The sequence below is a fragment of the Bos mutus genome, chromosome 8, assembly GCF_027580195.1.
Source record: "Bos mutus isolate GX-2022 chromosome 8, NWIPB_WYAK_1.1, whole genome shotgun sequence".
Lineage (NCBI taxonomy): Eukaryota > Metazoa > Chordata > Mammalia > Artiodactyla > Bovidae > Bos > Bos mutus.
Genome location: NC_091624.1, coordinates 7188856 through 7206330, shown reverse-complemented (window position 1 = coordinate 7206330; position 17475 = coordinate 7188856). Strand labels below are relative to the sequence as shown.

The following is a 17475-nucleotide window of genomic DNA, read 5'->3' as shown; positions in this document are numbered from 1 at the left end:
TCCTGATTTTAAGTGTTGACAACTTATTCAAATATTTTAAAAAGCCGTTGGCTTGTTACCCATAGCTTAAGGGAAATTATTTCAGATAAGAGCGTTATGTATATTTTCAAAGATAGTAAGGGCAAAAGAAAGAACATGCGTGATTACTGTATATTCTATACACCAGGCATCTCACACACACACATCATACATCATTCCTTGGTTGTTCACAATAATACTGAGAAATTCTGGTGTTTAGTCCTGATTTTTTTTTTTCCTTAATGTAGTCATATATGGGAAGTATACTTGGGGAGACACAAGTGTAGACAGATAAGATCCTGGCAGCATGAGGAAGATTGAATACAGGGATAAGACTAAGGGCATGGGAGCCTGGTGAGGAAGTTATCTATAGTGGTCTTAGTGGGGAAGAAAACAGAGATAGTCGAGGTGTAACAGAGAATTAATTAACGTTTTCAAGGCACTTGATAATGTCTGAGAGGGAAAACCTACTTCTCTCCCACCTCCCCATGTCAGATGAAGGAGGGAGAGACCTTACAGGTGAGCCCCTTTCTTATATTCTCTTTTCACCTTAAGGACCATCTTGTTGACGAGACAGTCAAGTCCATGGCCAGCTCCATGTTGGCCATCTCTCCAGGTGGGCAGCAGAAGCCGAGACCTAGGCCTACAGACTGGGCCACCTAGCCCACACCTCACTGCCATACAGAATCCTTTTTAGGGCAATGAAGTTCTGTAGGAAAAAAAAAAAAAAAGTCCACCATTCTTTTTGTTCCCCAAATCTTGGGGCTTCTTGCCTCTGGCTAGTATTACACTAGCAGTGAGAAATGGAAAGAAATGTGAATTAAACAGTCAGAAGACCCACATTCGATGCTTGACCCCACTCTTCTTAGAAGTTTGCCCTCCCAACTATCAACTTTACAAGCTTCATCTTCAACTCTTTCACCAGTAAATGGAGATGACAATTCCCTCTCACTTGGAAGGAATGATTTTCAGATCAAAAGAAATAATGGATTCAAAGGCCCTGAAGTTCATCTCCCAGTAGAGCAGCAAGGGTGGTGAAGCGTTCACTCTTCCACACGCCCTAAACAGCTTACCACGATCTCACCCCTTCTACAGTCTCTTCTATTCCCACCGCTCCCAATGCGTCCTCCAGCATGCCACCCTTTATACCCTAAGCTCACTGCAGACGCTTCTCCCTCCACCTGGAATGTTTTCTGTCTCATATACCTCCCAACTTGTATTCCATCTCACTGCTTCCTGCTCACACTTCAGGTCTTTATTATGCGCCTCCTATAATCCTGGCATTTTTTAGGCACTGGGGTTGAGTCATGAAAAAAATGAATGTCACTCCACTTTGGAGGAGCTGGTATTCCAGAGAGAAAAGGCAAATGTTCTACTCTTCTTCCCTTCCCCAAATCAAAATACATCCCTCATAATTGTCACTAAGCACCACAAAGGGAATATTAAATGCTGAAAGTTTACATAATCAATGAAAGGGCCAAATATCATCTAGAAATTTGGATAAATTACATTTAAGCTGAGAAATTTAAGTGTAGAAATTCTAATTGGGAAGGAAAATCTGTGTAATCTATCAAGAGCAGATAGAAGGCTGGAAAAGTGACCAAAAGCAATTATTCATAACCTTAGTTCAGTTCAGTTCAGTCGCTCAGTCATGTCCAACTCTTTGTGACCCCATGAATCGCAGCACACCAGGCCTCCCTGTCCATCCAACTCCTGGAGTTTACTCAGACTCACGTCCATCAAGTCAGTGATGCCATCCAGCCATCTCATCCTATGTCGTCCCCTTCTCCTCCTGCCCCCAATCCCTCCCAGCATCAGAGTCTTTTCCAATGAGTCAACTCTTTGCATGAGGTGGCCAAAGTACTGGAGTTTCAGCTTTAGCATCATTCCTTCCAAAGAAATTCCAGGGCTGGTCTCCTTCAGAATGGACTGGTTTTTTGTTTGTTTGTTTGTTTTTTCATTTAGTTATAAGAGCTATGGGAAGCTCTTAAAGGATTCACATTAGGGAAATGATATTTATAAATCTATTCGTCAAATACTTATCAAGAGTTTTTGATATGCCAAGCACTGTGCTAGGCACTGGATAGGATCTAAACGCTGTATTTCAAAGGGTGAGTCTGGCTTTAGAATTGATGCCTGAAGGGGATGGAATAGTGGCTAATAGGAAGACTAATTAGAAAGCGGTTGCAGGAGATGATGGGTGGTTTAGACCAGCCAATGAGAAGGGAAGGAAAGGAATAGATTGAAGAGATAATGTTATATGTCAATTATATCTCAGTAAAGCTGGGGGAAAGAATAATGACGATCAAAGCAAAACAACTTGGTTATAAGTTGAATATAAAGAAAAACTAGAGAAAAGAGCTAAATCTTGGGAATGTGCTTCAAGGAACTGAATTCATAGTGGTACCAGTTGTAGAGAGTAAATGAGCAAGTCGTCAGGAGCACACTAGCGGGGAGATGGAAATGAGTTCAGCTTTGCACGTTGAGTTTGAATTGCTTGTGTTGGATATGGATAGAGAACTCAGAGGGAAGAAGTGAAAACACAAATGTAAGGGCCATAAGTATATTGAGTATAACTATGGGAGTGGATGTGAGTCCAGAGAGAGAGAGAGAGAGAGAGTTTAAACTGAAAAAAAGGAGATAAAGACCAAGATCGGAGGTGCTCTAGGATTTAAACAACAGACAGGAGCACACAATCTGCCAGGGAGGCTGCAGCAGAGTTCCAGAGTCAGGGGTGAAAACCAGGAAGGAGGGCTTGGTGTCCGAGAAACAGCAACAACAAAACCACAAAGGTTTCAGAAGGGAATGTTGAAGCCTGTAGAATGCTTGAAGATACACAGTAAATCTACGGCCACAAACAAAGTTATTGGATTTAATGACACGGAGGTTATAGATGCTTGTGGAGAAAAAGCTTTCAGTAAACTTGGAGGTAGCAGGGGACAGACTAGAGGGAGTGAAGGAATGAGTGGAAAGTGAAGAAATGAAGTCAGCCGCTGCAGACTCTACTTTCAAAAGTGTGTTTATAAAGAAAAGGAGTGGGATGGTCATGATATAGTGTAAGATGTGGAATTTTTTTTTAAAGAAAAACATAAGAGCACATTTAAATGATAGTAAAAAGAAAAGAGATTGGAAGGACAGATCGGAAACTAAAGAAGGAGAGGTTGAAAACAGAGAATATAGGGAGATAACTGATACATCAAGTTTCCTAGGAAGTTAGTAGGGCATAGGAAACAGTGCAATACAAGGATTAACGTTAGAGGAAAAGAGAACCTCCTGCACTGCATCAGGAGAGGAAGAATGTGCAGAGAGAAGCATATGGATTTAAAATAGTTAAGGAGACAAGTTTACCTACTTCCTACACGTGTATATCTTCTTGGCAAATGAGGAGACACAATCATTTGCTGAGAGAGGGGGAAGGATAAGTTGCCACGTGCTGAAGGACAGTGAAACAGAAAGCAAATTGATAGGAGTCTTGTAGGATGGCTGACACTGGCGACTGATGCTACATTGGTGCCAAGTATCCCCAACTGTGTCCTTTGCTCTGGCTGTTTGATTTACGTACTAGCAGAGGAGGAGATGGAGAGCTGTGGCATGCATCCAATGTAGGCGTTTGCCCATGCAAGGCAGCTGAAGACCAGAAAGGCAAAAGAGATCAGGAGCTGGTTGAGAACAGTGATTAAATTATGAGCCATGAGCTCTGCCATGAGGCCTCAGTCCATCTGGGTTGCTATAACAAAATATCATGATGGGTAACTCCTAAGCAACAGAAATGTATTTCTCATAGTTCTGGAGGTTGGGAAGTCCAAGATCAAAGCATCAACCAATTTGGGGTACACTCCTCATAGATGTCCTTCTCCTGACTGTAACTTCATGGTGGAAGAGTGAGGAATTTCTCTGGGATGTCATTTTAAAGGACACTGATCCAATTATGAAGGCCCTGCCTCATGAGCTTATCACTGCCCAAACGCCAATACTATCAGGGGTTAAGCTTTCAACATATGGATTTTAAGGGGACATAAACACGGAATCCATTTCACATGGATAGGGAGGTGACTCTAAAAAAAGTTGAAACCGATGGATGGAGATAGAGCTGTGATACCGAGGAATGGGAAATCAAATTGAGTTAAAAGATGTGGTAGGAATGAGAGATCAAAAATCAGACAGGATAAAAGACAATGGTCAGAAAGTGGGATGCTGGAGCTAATGAGTTTTGGTGGGACAACAACGTCACAGGAGGACAACTCCAGGGTGTGCACTGGCAGCAGGTGGCTGGGGGCCACTAGGGGCAAGCTTGCTGGAGACGAGAAGGAGTGAGGGACAGCACTGGGGCAGGGAGCCCAGGAAGACTCGAGCATCTACCGAGTGGAATACAGATGGAGGAAGAAAAGACTCCAAAGCAGCACTGACGCTTAGAGCATCGGTTTCAGTTAAGGAAAGAAGATGGACACTGGATGATATTTGATTTTATCTTTTGGGGTGGATGACTGCATTTTAGGGTTATAAGGCAGGATGGACTGAATCCTAAAAAAAGTCCTGAATGGGAGGTAGGCAGCTGCGTATCCTAATTCTTCTCTGCCCTGGAAGGAGGTTCTAGAGAGAACAGAGGGCAAGCTAACTTTTCTTCTCTTGGTATCTATGGTGGGTGACGCGAAGTTGCTTCAAACGTCAAGCAGGGTAACAAGTGGCCATGGGGAGAAAAAGGACACCAGAAGAGCAGTCTTTTCGGCCAGAGGGCGAGTCCTACATGGGAGCTGGTATTCTTAAGTGAGGTTTAACCAGTATGATTAACTAGTGGGAGCAGGATCTTGAACTCACTTTCTGTGTAGCCTTTACTGACACCACTAAACTGAGTTAGAATCGTCTAATCCTTGCTTTTACAGTACCCAACTTGTTTCATCACCGACCATGCTTAGCGTAACTTCTTGCTAAACTGTTATCTATCTCCTAAAACTCAAAACCCATGTGTGCTCAGGAGCAGCCAACTCTTTGCGACCCTATGGACTGTAGCCCACCAGGCTCCTCTGTCTGTGGAATTTTCCAGGCAAGAACACTGGGGCAGGTTGCCATCTTCTCCACTAGGGGATCTTCCCGACCCAGGGACTGAACTCGCATCTCTCGTGTCTCCTGTATCGGCAGGTGGATTCTTTGCCACTAGCACCACCTGGAAAGTCCCATCTATCTCCTGGTGGACATGTAAACGCCACGAGAGTGGGAATCAGGCCTGTCTTGCTCCTATTCCATGCCCACCATGCTCTGTAGCATCTGAACCATAGTAAGAGTTCCATATACACGAAGGAAACAGATGAATGTGCTTTGTGAACTGGTTAAAAAAAAAAAAAAAAAACCCACCCTGTGATATAGAAGGCAGGCTGGGTGGCATGCGGGAATGGAGAGAATTAAGACCCTCCAAGTACCTTTTCCCTCTGGAGGCCCTTGACTTGAGAAACCTCTCACCCCAAGAGCGGCTAGAGTGACAGAAACATTTTCTGAGGACCTGAGATCAGTTCCAGATGTTTGCAGTCGTGTTGGTTTGTACCTCGCCCTGTAACACATATTTCCCTCACCCCCTCCACTTGAGCTGGGGGAGCGAGGCCTGGGCTCCAATGACATCACCTCCCTCAAGCTGGTCCCGGGCAGCAGACAGCAGGCGGGTGAGGCCCCCTCTGCCTTCTCAGACAAAGGGTACGGCTCAGCCACGGCCCGCGCTGTTCGAGGAGCTATGAGTAATTCCTACGGTATTTCATAAACAGCTCCGATGCAATCGCTCCATCACAGCCCTGCCGCCACCGTCCCCTTGGCTACTGGGGGCTGGGGGCCTGGCGGTCCTCTGCCTTGAGTTGATTCCCCAGACAATTCGCCTCCATAACTGCTCCCCTTCGCTTGACAAGGTCAGCAATCTGAGGTCTAAGAAGGGATGCTGGAGTGGAGGGGATGGCGAGGGAGAGAGGGTGTGTGTAGGGGTGTCCTTTCTGCTGTAGATGAGGCTTGATGGAAACAGGAGAGAAGAGAGAACGGGGTTGGGGTGGGTAGAGAGATCTTCTGACCATTCAGGACATTGTTCCTGACTCGGTTCTAGATGAAACCAGATCAGCAGCTCATGCCTAAGCGGACCGAAGAAGTAAAGATGGGAAAAGATAGATTGAGACATAGACCGAAGGTGACATGAAGTTAAAAAAAAAAAAAAAGACAAAAGAGCAGACAGAGATAGATGCCAAGAGGGACATACATACAGAAAGAACAAGAAGGAAGGAAGGAAGGAGAGAGAGAGAGACCTAGAGGTCAGAGAATGGGAGACACAGAGATAAGAGGGGAGAGCTGGGAGGAGAGCCTGGTGCTGGAGCAGCCCATCAGGCTCCTGGATGCCAGCACAGAAAGGGGCACAGACCAGCTCCAGATGTTGCTGCCTTTCACGAAGACATGTGGTGGGTGGTGGAGAGGGCCTGCGCCTGGTTGCTGTGCAGACCAACAGAGCCAGCTGGCCTTCCAGCCTTGAACCAAAAACCAAAAGCTGGAAGCTGGGAATCTCACGGTGAGAGAGAGAAGTCTCTGATTTTTAAAAGGTTAAAGAACCATTCCAGGAGATGACCAAAGACAGTGCAGGGGAGTATGGTGGGGGGCGGTCATGACATTGGGTGAGACGCTTCTCCTTGTCTTTCCCTTTCTGTCCCTTACAGTGAAGGGTTGCACTCACTGCTTATGGTCCTGCCGCTCTAAAGTTTGGGGATTCTCAGAACTGCCATGTAGGACAAAGAAGCAATGTGCCTAAAGGGCTACGTTCTCTATTAGGTCAGAGCCCCCAGCGGCCATCAGGTGTCCAAATACTCCATCCTGCCCATAAACACAGACACCTTATGTTCTCTCATGTCTGCCTGCTTCTTGGTTTATTCTCAACAACAGCAATGCACACCAGAGGTAATATCATTGGTGGAAAGATGTGTGGACTTGGCAGGGAGAGAAGATCAGAAACCAGGGCCCCCGTTCCAGCACTGACTCCTGTATGTAACCTCTGGACAAGCCGCGCCGTCCCACCTTCCTCAGCCTTTTCCTCTGTAGGTCAAACATGGGGTTTGGACTCATTAGATATGCCTGTGCCTCAGCCCGCCTCCTTATTCCAGCCCCGAGCCCCCGTGCATCTACTACCCCTGCCCAAGAGGCCCAAACCTATGCCAACTGCTCTGATGAGGCCACGTGGGAGCACCAGACGTCTGTTTTTAATATCGATGACAGATTAGCGTGCGGGGAATTCAGCCACCCCCCAAAACAAGCCCTGTCTCTGCTCCAAACAACTGGAACAGGAGGCTAGTTATGCTTGGCTTTCCCAATAGAGTCCCAGGACGGACAGAGCAATGGCTTCTCTGAAGGAAACAAAGCGGGCGCCAAACCCAGGGGTGGGGGGCAGGAGAGGGAGACGGGGAGGGAGAGTGAGCATTTCAACAGCTAGTTCAAAAGGGTGTTGAACAGATGGCAGTCATAAAGAATGTGTGTGTGCCTGTGTGTGCCTGTGTGTGTGAGGGAGAGAAAGAGAAAGAATGTGTGTATGCATGTATATCTGTGCACACGCATGCATGAGCTTGTGAATAAACAATTACAGCACTGGACTCGGCTGCCAGCAAAAATCTGGAGAGATCAAAGAGAAAGCCCACATTTCCTTATTCTGGCCTCACCTGGCCAAATGTGTGAGTAATCCTAATGCTCTAACAAAACACGTCTTAAACCTTATTTTATTGTTTATTTTCTTCCTAACGCTGAAGTTTCCTTTAAAACAAAAATTCAAGGAAATTACAAGCAACTACAGTTTATTAGTACTTCCATGTCCCAAGAACTGTGTTACATTTGACCCTCAAAGTAGCCTCGTAGCTATCCCATTCCACAGATAGGGAACCTGAGATGCAGAAAGGATGCTGACTGGCTCTTGCTTTCTCAATGAGAAGTGATGGGAACTAAAAGCAGAAGCTAGATTTTCAAAAAACAAAGAAGCCCAAGCTCCTTAATTAGGCTTGCATTCCCTAAGATAACGCTCAATAAAGTAGACTGAAGTTGTTAAAATTGGTCCAACTTCACCTTTGAGATTGTTGAGATACAGTAAAAGTGGCATGGAGATAAAGAGATAGAATTTCTGTTTCAGATATCCACTGCCAATCATCTTTGGTGTCAATTAATCATGACACATTTTAGGATTATGATGTACTCAGCTAATCTCTGGGACTTTATAAGACCACACAGCACTCAAGGAAGTAACATCAGAATTGAAAACTTAAGACATGTATATAGCTACCCACATACCATTCAATTTAGTGAACATTAAACATCTATGTATGTCAGGTTCTGTGGAAGGATATCAAATTACAAGGACATAAGAGTCATTGTCTTGCTTCTTTAAAGACAACTGTCACTGAAAAATTCAAGAATTGGATGCTGGAGAGAATTAAGGTCAAGTAGCACAAGGAAGTGGAGAAGGCAATGGCACCCCACTCCAGTACTCGTGCCTGGAAATTCCCATGGACAGAGGAGCCTGGTGGGCTGCAGTCCATGGGGTCACTGAGGGTCAGACACGACTGAGCGACTTCACTTTCACTTTTCACTTGCATGCATTGGAGAAGGAAATGGCAACCCACTCCAGTGTTCTTGCCTGGAGAATCCCAGGGACAGAGGAGCCTAGTGGGCTGCCATCTATGGGGGCCGCACAGAGTCGGACACGACTAAAGAGACTTAGCAGCAGCAGCAGCAACACAAAGAAGAATTAGGAGAACCTGAAAAGATGGTGGCAGATATGTCATTATCTTCAAACTTATGAAAGGTAGCAAGGAGAAGGAGGGGTAACATCTGTAGAGTGCTCCCAGATCATGTAACTAAAAAGTTAATCTCTATCAAAAAAAAAAAAAAAAAACCTCCTAGGTAAGAACACTGGTTCCTAAACAGTCAGAAGAAAGAATCTTAGATTTCCATTTCTGCACTAGATGGTGACATAGAGACTAGATTTATTTACCCTACTGCCTGAAATATTAATTTTTTTTAAAGAAAAGAACTTGAGTTCTCAAACTGAAAATGTGGACCAGAGGCCAGAGATATTGAAATATGGAGAACAAATTCTGTGAGCCCTAAAACTCCCCCAGATTCCTGCCTTTAGAGAGTTTCTAGGGCACAGCAAGGAGATAACTGGTAGACTCCCTAAATTAAGAAGACAGAGTTCTTAGTCTGGGAAGACCAAAAACTGAGAGCTTATAGAATAGAATAAGGGAAAGAAGAGAGTTGCACAGAAAGAAAATTTAAGAGATCTTTCTCAAAATTTAAGAGATCTTTCAACTCATCAGAGTACTGGTGGATGGTTGTTTGTAAGGAGCCTACCAAACCAAGAGGGTCAGATAGAACAATGCCCATTGTTCATAGAGGGGCCAGAATAGTGCTTATTCCTCCCAGTTACACTGGAAAATTTCACAATTCATGGGCCACTGTGTAGAATACATAGAAGTGTCTTGCCTCGGTGGTAGGGAATAACTAGCCCTAGACTAAACACTGCTCTGGTTCCATCTAACCAATTCTAAAAGCAAAACCAAAAAGAATCAAACTATTTCCAAGTAAGTTAACTGTGTCTCAGAATAGAATTCAAAAATATTTATAGGAATACAAAAATATCCAGCACCAAACAAGGCAAATATCACAATGCCTGGCATTCAACCAAAAATTACCTGGCATACAAAGAACAAGGGAATTCAACACATAATAAGGAGATAAATCAGTCCATTTAAACTGACCCAGAACTCACACAGACGTTAAAATTATGAAAGAAGAACATCAAAGCCATTATTATAACTCTCTTCCATAAATCAAAAAGGTTAAGAAATAAATACACTAGCCAAATTCAAACTGAACTTCCTAAGATGAAAATTACAATGTCTGAGTTAAAAAAAAAAAAATTCACTGCATAGACTAACAGTAGATTAGATTTTGCAGGAAACACTAAAGACACAGCACTAAACACTATTCAAAATGAAACAAACAAAAATAAATAATTTTTTAAAATGAAAAGAGCATCAGTGAGATAAACAACAATTTCAAGTGACTAAATACACTTATTATTAGAGTCACTGAAGGAGAAAAAAGATGGAAAATAGGAAGAATAATGGCCCCCAACTTTCCAGATGGGGTAACACTTTAAACCCATAAATCTAAGAAGCTTAATAAAACTCAAACATAATAAATAACAAATTGCTCAAAGCCAATAGTAAAGGAAAAAATCTTAGAAGCAGCCAGGGGGAGGGGAGTATGTTTATATAGGGGACCAAAAATAGAAATAAAAGAGATTTCTCAATACAAATAATTTAAGCAAGATATAGGAGCAACAACTTTAAATTACAAAAAGAAAAGTATGTCAGTCTAGAATACAGTATCCAGCAGTAACAACTTAAAAAAAAAAAAAAAAGCACAATGAATTCATCATTAACAGACCTGAAATATAAAAATAATAAAAGATATCTTTCAGACAGAAAGATAATAAAATCAGATGAAAATATGGATGCATGTGAAAGAATGAAGGGCATCAAAAAAGTAAGTACATGAGTAAACACATAAAACTAATTTTATTAATTAAATATATTTAAAGGGTAATTTACTTTTTAAGGAAAGTAACAATAATTATGAATCATCTTTATATGAGTAAAATGTATGACAATACAAGATAAAGACTCAGAGGAGAGAAATAAAAGTACACATATAAGGTTCCTCTACTGTATGTGAAGTGCTATAATAGCACTTGATGGCACATTGTGATACATTAAATATGAATGTATGAACCTTAAAATAGTCACTAATAAAAGAAAAGAGAGTTATAACTATAGTAAGTCAACAAAAGAAACAAAATGGAATCAACTAAAGAAGATATTGTCAGCCTGCTTATTTAACTTATATGCAGAGTACATCATGAGAAACGCTGGGCTGGATGAAGCACAAGCTGGAATCAAGATTGCCGGGAGAAATATCAATAACCTCAGATGTGCAGACGACACCACCCTTATGGCAGAAAGTGAAGAGGAACTAAAAAGCCTCTTGATAAAAGTGAAGGAGGAGAGTGAAAAAGTTGGCTTAAAACTCAACATTCAGAAAATGAAGATCATGGCATCTGGTCCCATCACTTCATGGGAAATAGGTGGGGGAAAAGTGTCAGACTTTATTTTTCTGGGCTCCAAAATCACTGCAGATGGTGATTGAAGCCATGAAATTAAAAGATGCTTACGCCTTTGAAGGAAAGTTGTGACCAACCTAGATAGCATATTTAAAAGCAGAGACATTACTTTGCCATGAAAGGTCTATCTAGTCAAAGCTATGGTTTTTCCAGTGGTCATGTATGGATGTGAGAGTTGGACTATAAAGAAAGCTGAGCACTGAAGAATTGATGCTTTTGAACTGTGGTGTTGGAGAAGACTCTTGAGAGTCCCTTGGACTGCAAGGAGATCCAACCAGTCCATCCTAAAGGAGATCAGTCCTGGGTGTTCATTGGAAGGACTGATATTGAAGCTGAAACTCCAATACTTTGGCCAACTACTGTGAAGAGCTGACTCATTTGAAAAGACTCTGATGCTGGGAAAGATTGAGGGCAGGAGAAGGGGACGCCAGAGGATGAGATGGCTGGATGGCATCACCGACTTGATGGACATGGGTTTGGATAGACTCTGGGAGTTGGTGATGGACAGGGAGGACTGGCATGCAACCCCCTGACATTCAGGGGGTTGCAAAGAGTCGGACACGACTGAGCGACTGAACTGAACTGAAAGAAGATAGAGGGGATGGAAGAAGATATTCCATGCAAATGGATATCAAAAGAAAGCTGGAGTAGCAGTACTCATATCGGACAAAAATAAAGACTGTTACAAGAGACAAGGAAGGCCACTATATAATGATCAAGGGATCAATCCAAGAAGATATAACAATTGTTAATATTTATGCACCCAACACAGAAGAACCTCAATACATATGGCAAATGCTAACAGCCATGAAAACAAAAACTGACATTAACACAATAATAGTGGGGGACTTTAACACTCCATTTTCTCCCATGGACAGATTTACAGACAAATAATTAATAAGGGAACACAAGACTTAAATGACACATTAGACTAGGTAGATTTAATTGATACCTATAGGACATTCCATCCAAAAGCAGCAGAATACACTTTCTACTCAAGAGAACATGGAACATTCTCCAAGATAGATCACATCTTGGGTCATGAACTAAACCTTGGTATACTTAAGACAACTGAAATTGTATCAAGCATCTTTTTTTTTGGCCACAGCACTATGATATTAGGAATCAATTATGGGAGAAAGAAAGAAAACCTGTAAAAAAAACCACAAACACATGGAAGCTAAGCAAGATGCTACTGACTGGCCAATGGATCATTGAGGAAATCAAAGAGGAAATCAGAAATACCCAGAAATGGATGGCAGTGAGAACGCGGTGACTCAAAACCTATGGGATGCAGCAAAATTTATTCTAAGAGCGAGGTTCATAGCAATACAATCCCACCTTAAGAACAAGAAATATCTCAAATAAATGACATAACATTGTATCTAAAGCAATTACAGAAAGAACATCAGCAGGAACAGAAGGAAAAAAAAAGTTAGTTAAGGAAAGAAATCATAAAGACAAAAGCAGAAATAAATGAAATAGAAATGAAAACAATAGCAAAGATCAATGAAACTAAAAGCTGACTCTGAGGAAATAAACAAAATTGATAAACCTTTAGCCAAATTCATCAAGAAGAAAAGGGAGAATACTCAAATCAATAAAATTAGAAATGAAAGAGAAACTACAACTAACACCATAGAAATACAAGGATCATAAGAGACTACTACAAGCAATTATATGCCCAAAAAACTGAGCAACCTGGAAGAAATGGACAAATTCTTAGAAAGGAACAACCTTCCAAGACTGAACCAGGAAGAAATATAAAATATGAAAAGACCAATCACAAGTAATGAAATTAAAGCTATGATTAAAAGTCTTCCAGTAAACAAAAGTCCAGGACCAGATGGTTTCAAACACAAATTCTACCAACCATAACTGATTAATAAAAACCATATGATCATTTCAATAGATGAAAAAATAGCTTTTGACAAAATTCAACACCCATTGATGATAAAAACTCTCCAGAAAGTGGGCACAGAGGGAATCGACCTCAGCATAATAAAGGTCATACAGGACAAATCCACAACAAACATAATTCTCAATGGTGAAAAAATTGAAAGCATCTTCTCTAAGATGAAGAATAAGATAAGGATGTTCAGTCTTGCTATTTTTATTCAACATTGTTTTGGAATTCCTAGCCAGGCCAAACAGAGAAGAAAAGAAATAAATCGAATCCAAATTTGAAAAGAAGAAGTAAAACGGTCACTGCTTGCAGATGACATGATACTGTACCTAAAAAATCCTAAAGATGTCACCAGAAAACTACTAGAGCTAATCACTGAATATTGTAAAGTTGTAGGATACAAAATTAATACACAGACATACCTTACATCCCTATGCACTAACAAAGAAATATAAAAAAGAGTAATTTGAAAAAGAAAGAGTAATTAAGGAAACAAACCCATTTCCACTGCAACAAAAAGAATAAAATACCTAGGAATAAACCTGTTTACAGAAGCAAAAGACCTATACTCAGAAAACTGTAAGATACTGATGAAAGAAATCAAAGAGAACACAAACAAATGGAGATATACCACAGAAGAATCAATTCTGTGAAAATGACTATACTAATATTCAAAGCAATCTACAGATTCAGTGCAATCCCTGTCAAGGTACCAAAGGCATTTTTCACAGAATTAGAACATTTTTTAACATTTGTATGGAAACACAAAAGACTCCAAATAACTAAAGCAATCTTCAGAAAGAAAAATGGAGCTAAAGGAACCATGCTCCCTAAGTTCAGACTATACTAAAAACTTACTGTAATCAAGACAGTATGGTACTGGCATAAAAACAAAATTGTGACTCAAGGGAGGATTGAAAACCCGGAGATAAACTCATGCATTGATGTTCACCTAATCTATTACATGACAAAGGAGGAAGGGATATAGACAACCATTTCATAGTAATAAAGGGTTCAATTCATCAAGAGGATATAAAACTTCTAAATGTTTACTCAGTGAATAAGAGCTTCAAAATGCATAAAGTAAAAACTGATAGAACTATAAGGATAAATACATAGATGTATCCACAATCATCATCAGAGGTTTCAATACTACACTTTCAAGTACTGAACAGTAAGAAGACAGAAAATCAAAGAATTCAGAAGACTTTAAAATCACAACCAACAAATCTGATCTAACTGGTATTCACAGAGAAACTCATTGATAAATAGAAGGGTAGACATGATTTTAAACTGGACACTGAAAACAATGATAGACCAAATTTGATGCCATAAAATCAGTCTCAATAAATTTTAAATGATCCAGCAATTCTACTTCTGGGCATTGATTCAGAGAAAATAATAATTCAAAAATATACACACACCTCAATATTCATTGCTGCACTATTTACAGTAGCCAAGACATGGAAGGAATCTACATGTCCATCAACTGATATATGGATTAAAAAAAAAGAGAGATACATACATACAATGGAATATTACTAAGGCATTAAAAATGAAATGATGCATTTGCAGCAACATGAATGGGCCTGGAGATTATCATACTAAGTGAAGTCAGACAAAGACAAATATTATATGATATAATTTATATGCAGAACCTAAACAAAAAACAATACAAATGAACTTATTAACAAAATAGAAACAGAGAACAAACTTTTGGCTATCGGGGGGAAGGATCAGGGAGAGGAAAAGATTGGGAATTTGGAACTGACATGTACACACTGCTATATTTAAAACAGATAATCAACAAGGACCTCGTGCATGACACAGGGAACTCTACCCAGTATTCGGTAATAACCTAAATGGGCAAAGAGCTTGAACATATGTATAACTGAATCGCTTTGCTGTACACCGAAAACACAACTTGTTAATCAACCCTACTCCACTATAAAATAACATAGAAAAATTAGAGATTAAAGTCATAAAAAGCATGTACTCTGACATAGTAGAATCAAATTAAAGCTCGAGGAGAAAGATATCTAAAAAGTCTCCAAATATTTGGAAATTGAGTACCATGCATCTAAAGAGCCCAAGGGTCAAAAAAGAAAACTAAAGGGAAATTAGAATGTCTTACAAGAAAAATCTCAAATCAACAACTTCAGCTACCAAGTTAAAATTATAAAAATAGGAACAAACAAAATCCAAAATAATCAAAAGGAAAAAAACAAAAACACAAACACAACAAAGATCAGAGTAGAAATCAACAAAATGAAAAATAATAGTGAAAATAGGTGAAATTCAACCTGATTCTTTAAGAACATAGGGATTCCCAGGTGGCTCAGTGGTAAAGAATCGGCCTGATAACGCAGGAGACGTAGGAGACACAGGCTTGATTCCTGCGTTGGGAAGATCCCCTGGAGTAGGAAATGGCAACCCACTCCCGTATTCTTCCCTGAAAAATCCCATGGAGAGATGAAAGAAATTACCAATATCAAGAATAAGAGATTGACATCACTATAAATTCCATAAATATTAAAATAATAACAGAATATCACTAACAAGTTTTTTTTTTTTCCAGTAAATTTTATAATTTACATGACATGGATAAATCCTTTAAAACACACAAGGTACCAAAATCAGTTAAGAAGAAATACATAGCCTGAGTAGCCCTATATCTATCAGAGAATTAAATTAATAATTTAAACCAAGAAAAGTTCCAAGCTCAGATTATTTCACTTGTGAATTCTACCAAACAATTTTTAAAACTATATCACCCAAACTCAGATTCTACCCAAACTCTTTGAGAAAATTAAAAAGAAGAAAGTGTCTTGCAAATTTTTTTGAGAGCCCAGAGTTATGCTGACAGCAACACAGATACAAGCATTACAAGAAAACTACTGATTAAAACCCCTCACAAACAAGAATACAAAACTCTAAATAAAATTTAAACATAACAAATACAACAATATATAAAAAAGATAGTGTATCAAGACTGTGTGGGATTTATTCCAGGAATGCAAGGTTTTTTTTTTTTTTATCGTTTGAAGATGTATCAATATAATTTACCATATTAACAAACTAAGCAACATAAACTATGGCACACATAATTCAATATTCATTTTCTAATTAAAGCAAAGCAGCAAACTAGCATTCAGCTTTTTACCATCAAATATAAAAAATAAAGATACAAGCATTGTGTTGGGAGCAAGACAGACCAGTTGTGAGACTTTGGGAAGGTCACAGACCTCTCTGGTATTCATGACTTGATCTATCAAAATAGACTTGGTGATTGTTCGGCGACTACTATCAGCAAAACAGTCACCTAAGAATTTTTACCACTTGCCTCTCTCCCCCTATCCCCAATACCCCATCATCCTTCTAACCACCTCCACCGAAAAATGATTTGAACCCATCCATCTGAATCACAGCACTGTGGGGACAATTTGAACCAACATATCAATTTGAATAACTGTCCATGCACAGAAACAGACGCACAAGAACTAAGGTTTCTAGGTAAATAGAGAGTGTAGCTCCCAGGTGAAGCACAAAAGTAACAAAAAAAATGCTTTGAGGAGGGTCAGAAAGATAGATTCATGTTACTCCTATAACCTCTTCCCCAGGCCTGAGCAGCCCAGTGCAGAGACAGAACCATCCCTATGGAAGTAAAGTGAAGTCGCTCAGTCATGTCCGACTCTTTGCGACTTTCCCTATGGAAGGAAACAGAAAACTGAGGCCCACTCCACCTGCACTCCAGAGTCAGCTCTCATGGCTGCAGGCGGCTCCCAGCAGATGTCTGTGTGGATCCAGGCCTCTGGCTCAACCCAGCAACTGCTGGCTCCAGGGCCCGTGCAGCTTCTGTAGCACCAGGCTCCCTGTGGGCTCCCCTGAACCCAGGTTCCCATGCCACCTTGGCACCTGCCAGCTCCAAAGGCCCCCAGGTGATCTATCCTTGAACCCAGGGTTCCATCTGGGCCCAGCATGAGGTCAGCTAGCACCAACTCCAGATTTCGACCCACCCCAGAACCAGGCTGGCTCCCATGGCCCCAGGCCCCTGACACTCACCAGCGCCAGGCCTGCTCTCGTGGCCCAGCCTCAAGTCCAGCTCCCACAGACCCAGGCTCCCCACCTGCCCTCAGCCAGACCAGCTCTGCAGATCCACCTTCAGGATGAAGCAGCCTCTTGTACACTCTTTAAGAATATTCAAAGCACTCAGGCCTAGAGGAGGAAATGGCAACCCACGCCAGTCTTCTTGCCTCGAGAATCCCATGGACAGAAGGGTCACAAAGAGTCGGAGACAACTGAGCGACTGGCCACAAAGCACTCAGGAGCCACTTTTCCCATCTTCTTCCGCAGGTCTGGGTGATTTCCATAT

General features: G+C 41.0%; 1 protein-coding gene across 4 annotated transcripts in view; it reads right to left on the bottom strand.

Annotated features, from left to right (window-relative positions):
• The window catches only part of ASTN2 (astrotactin 2), a 1044864-nt gene that overhangs the window by 153940 nt on the left and 873449 nt on the right, over window positions 1–17475 (bottom strand). The gene's annotated exons all lie outside the window — the stretch shown is intronic.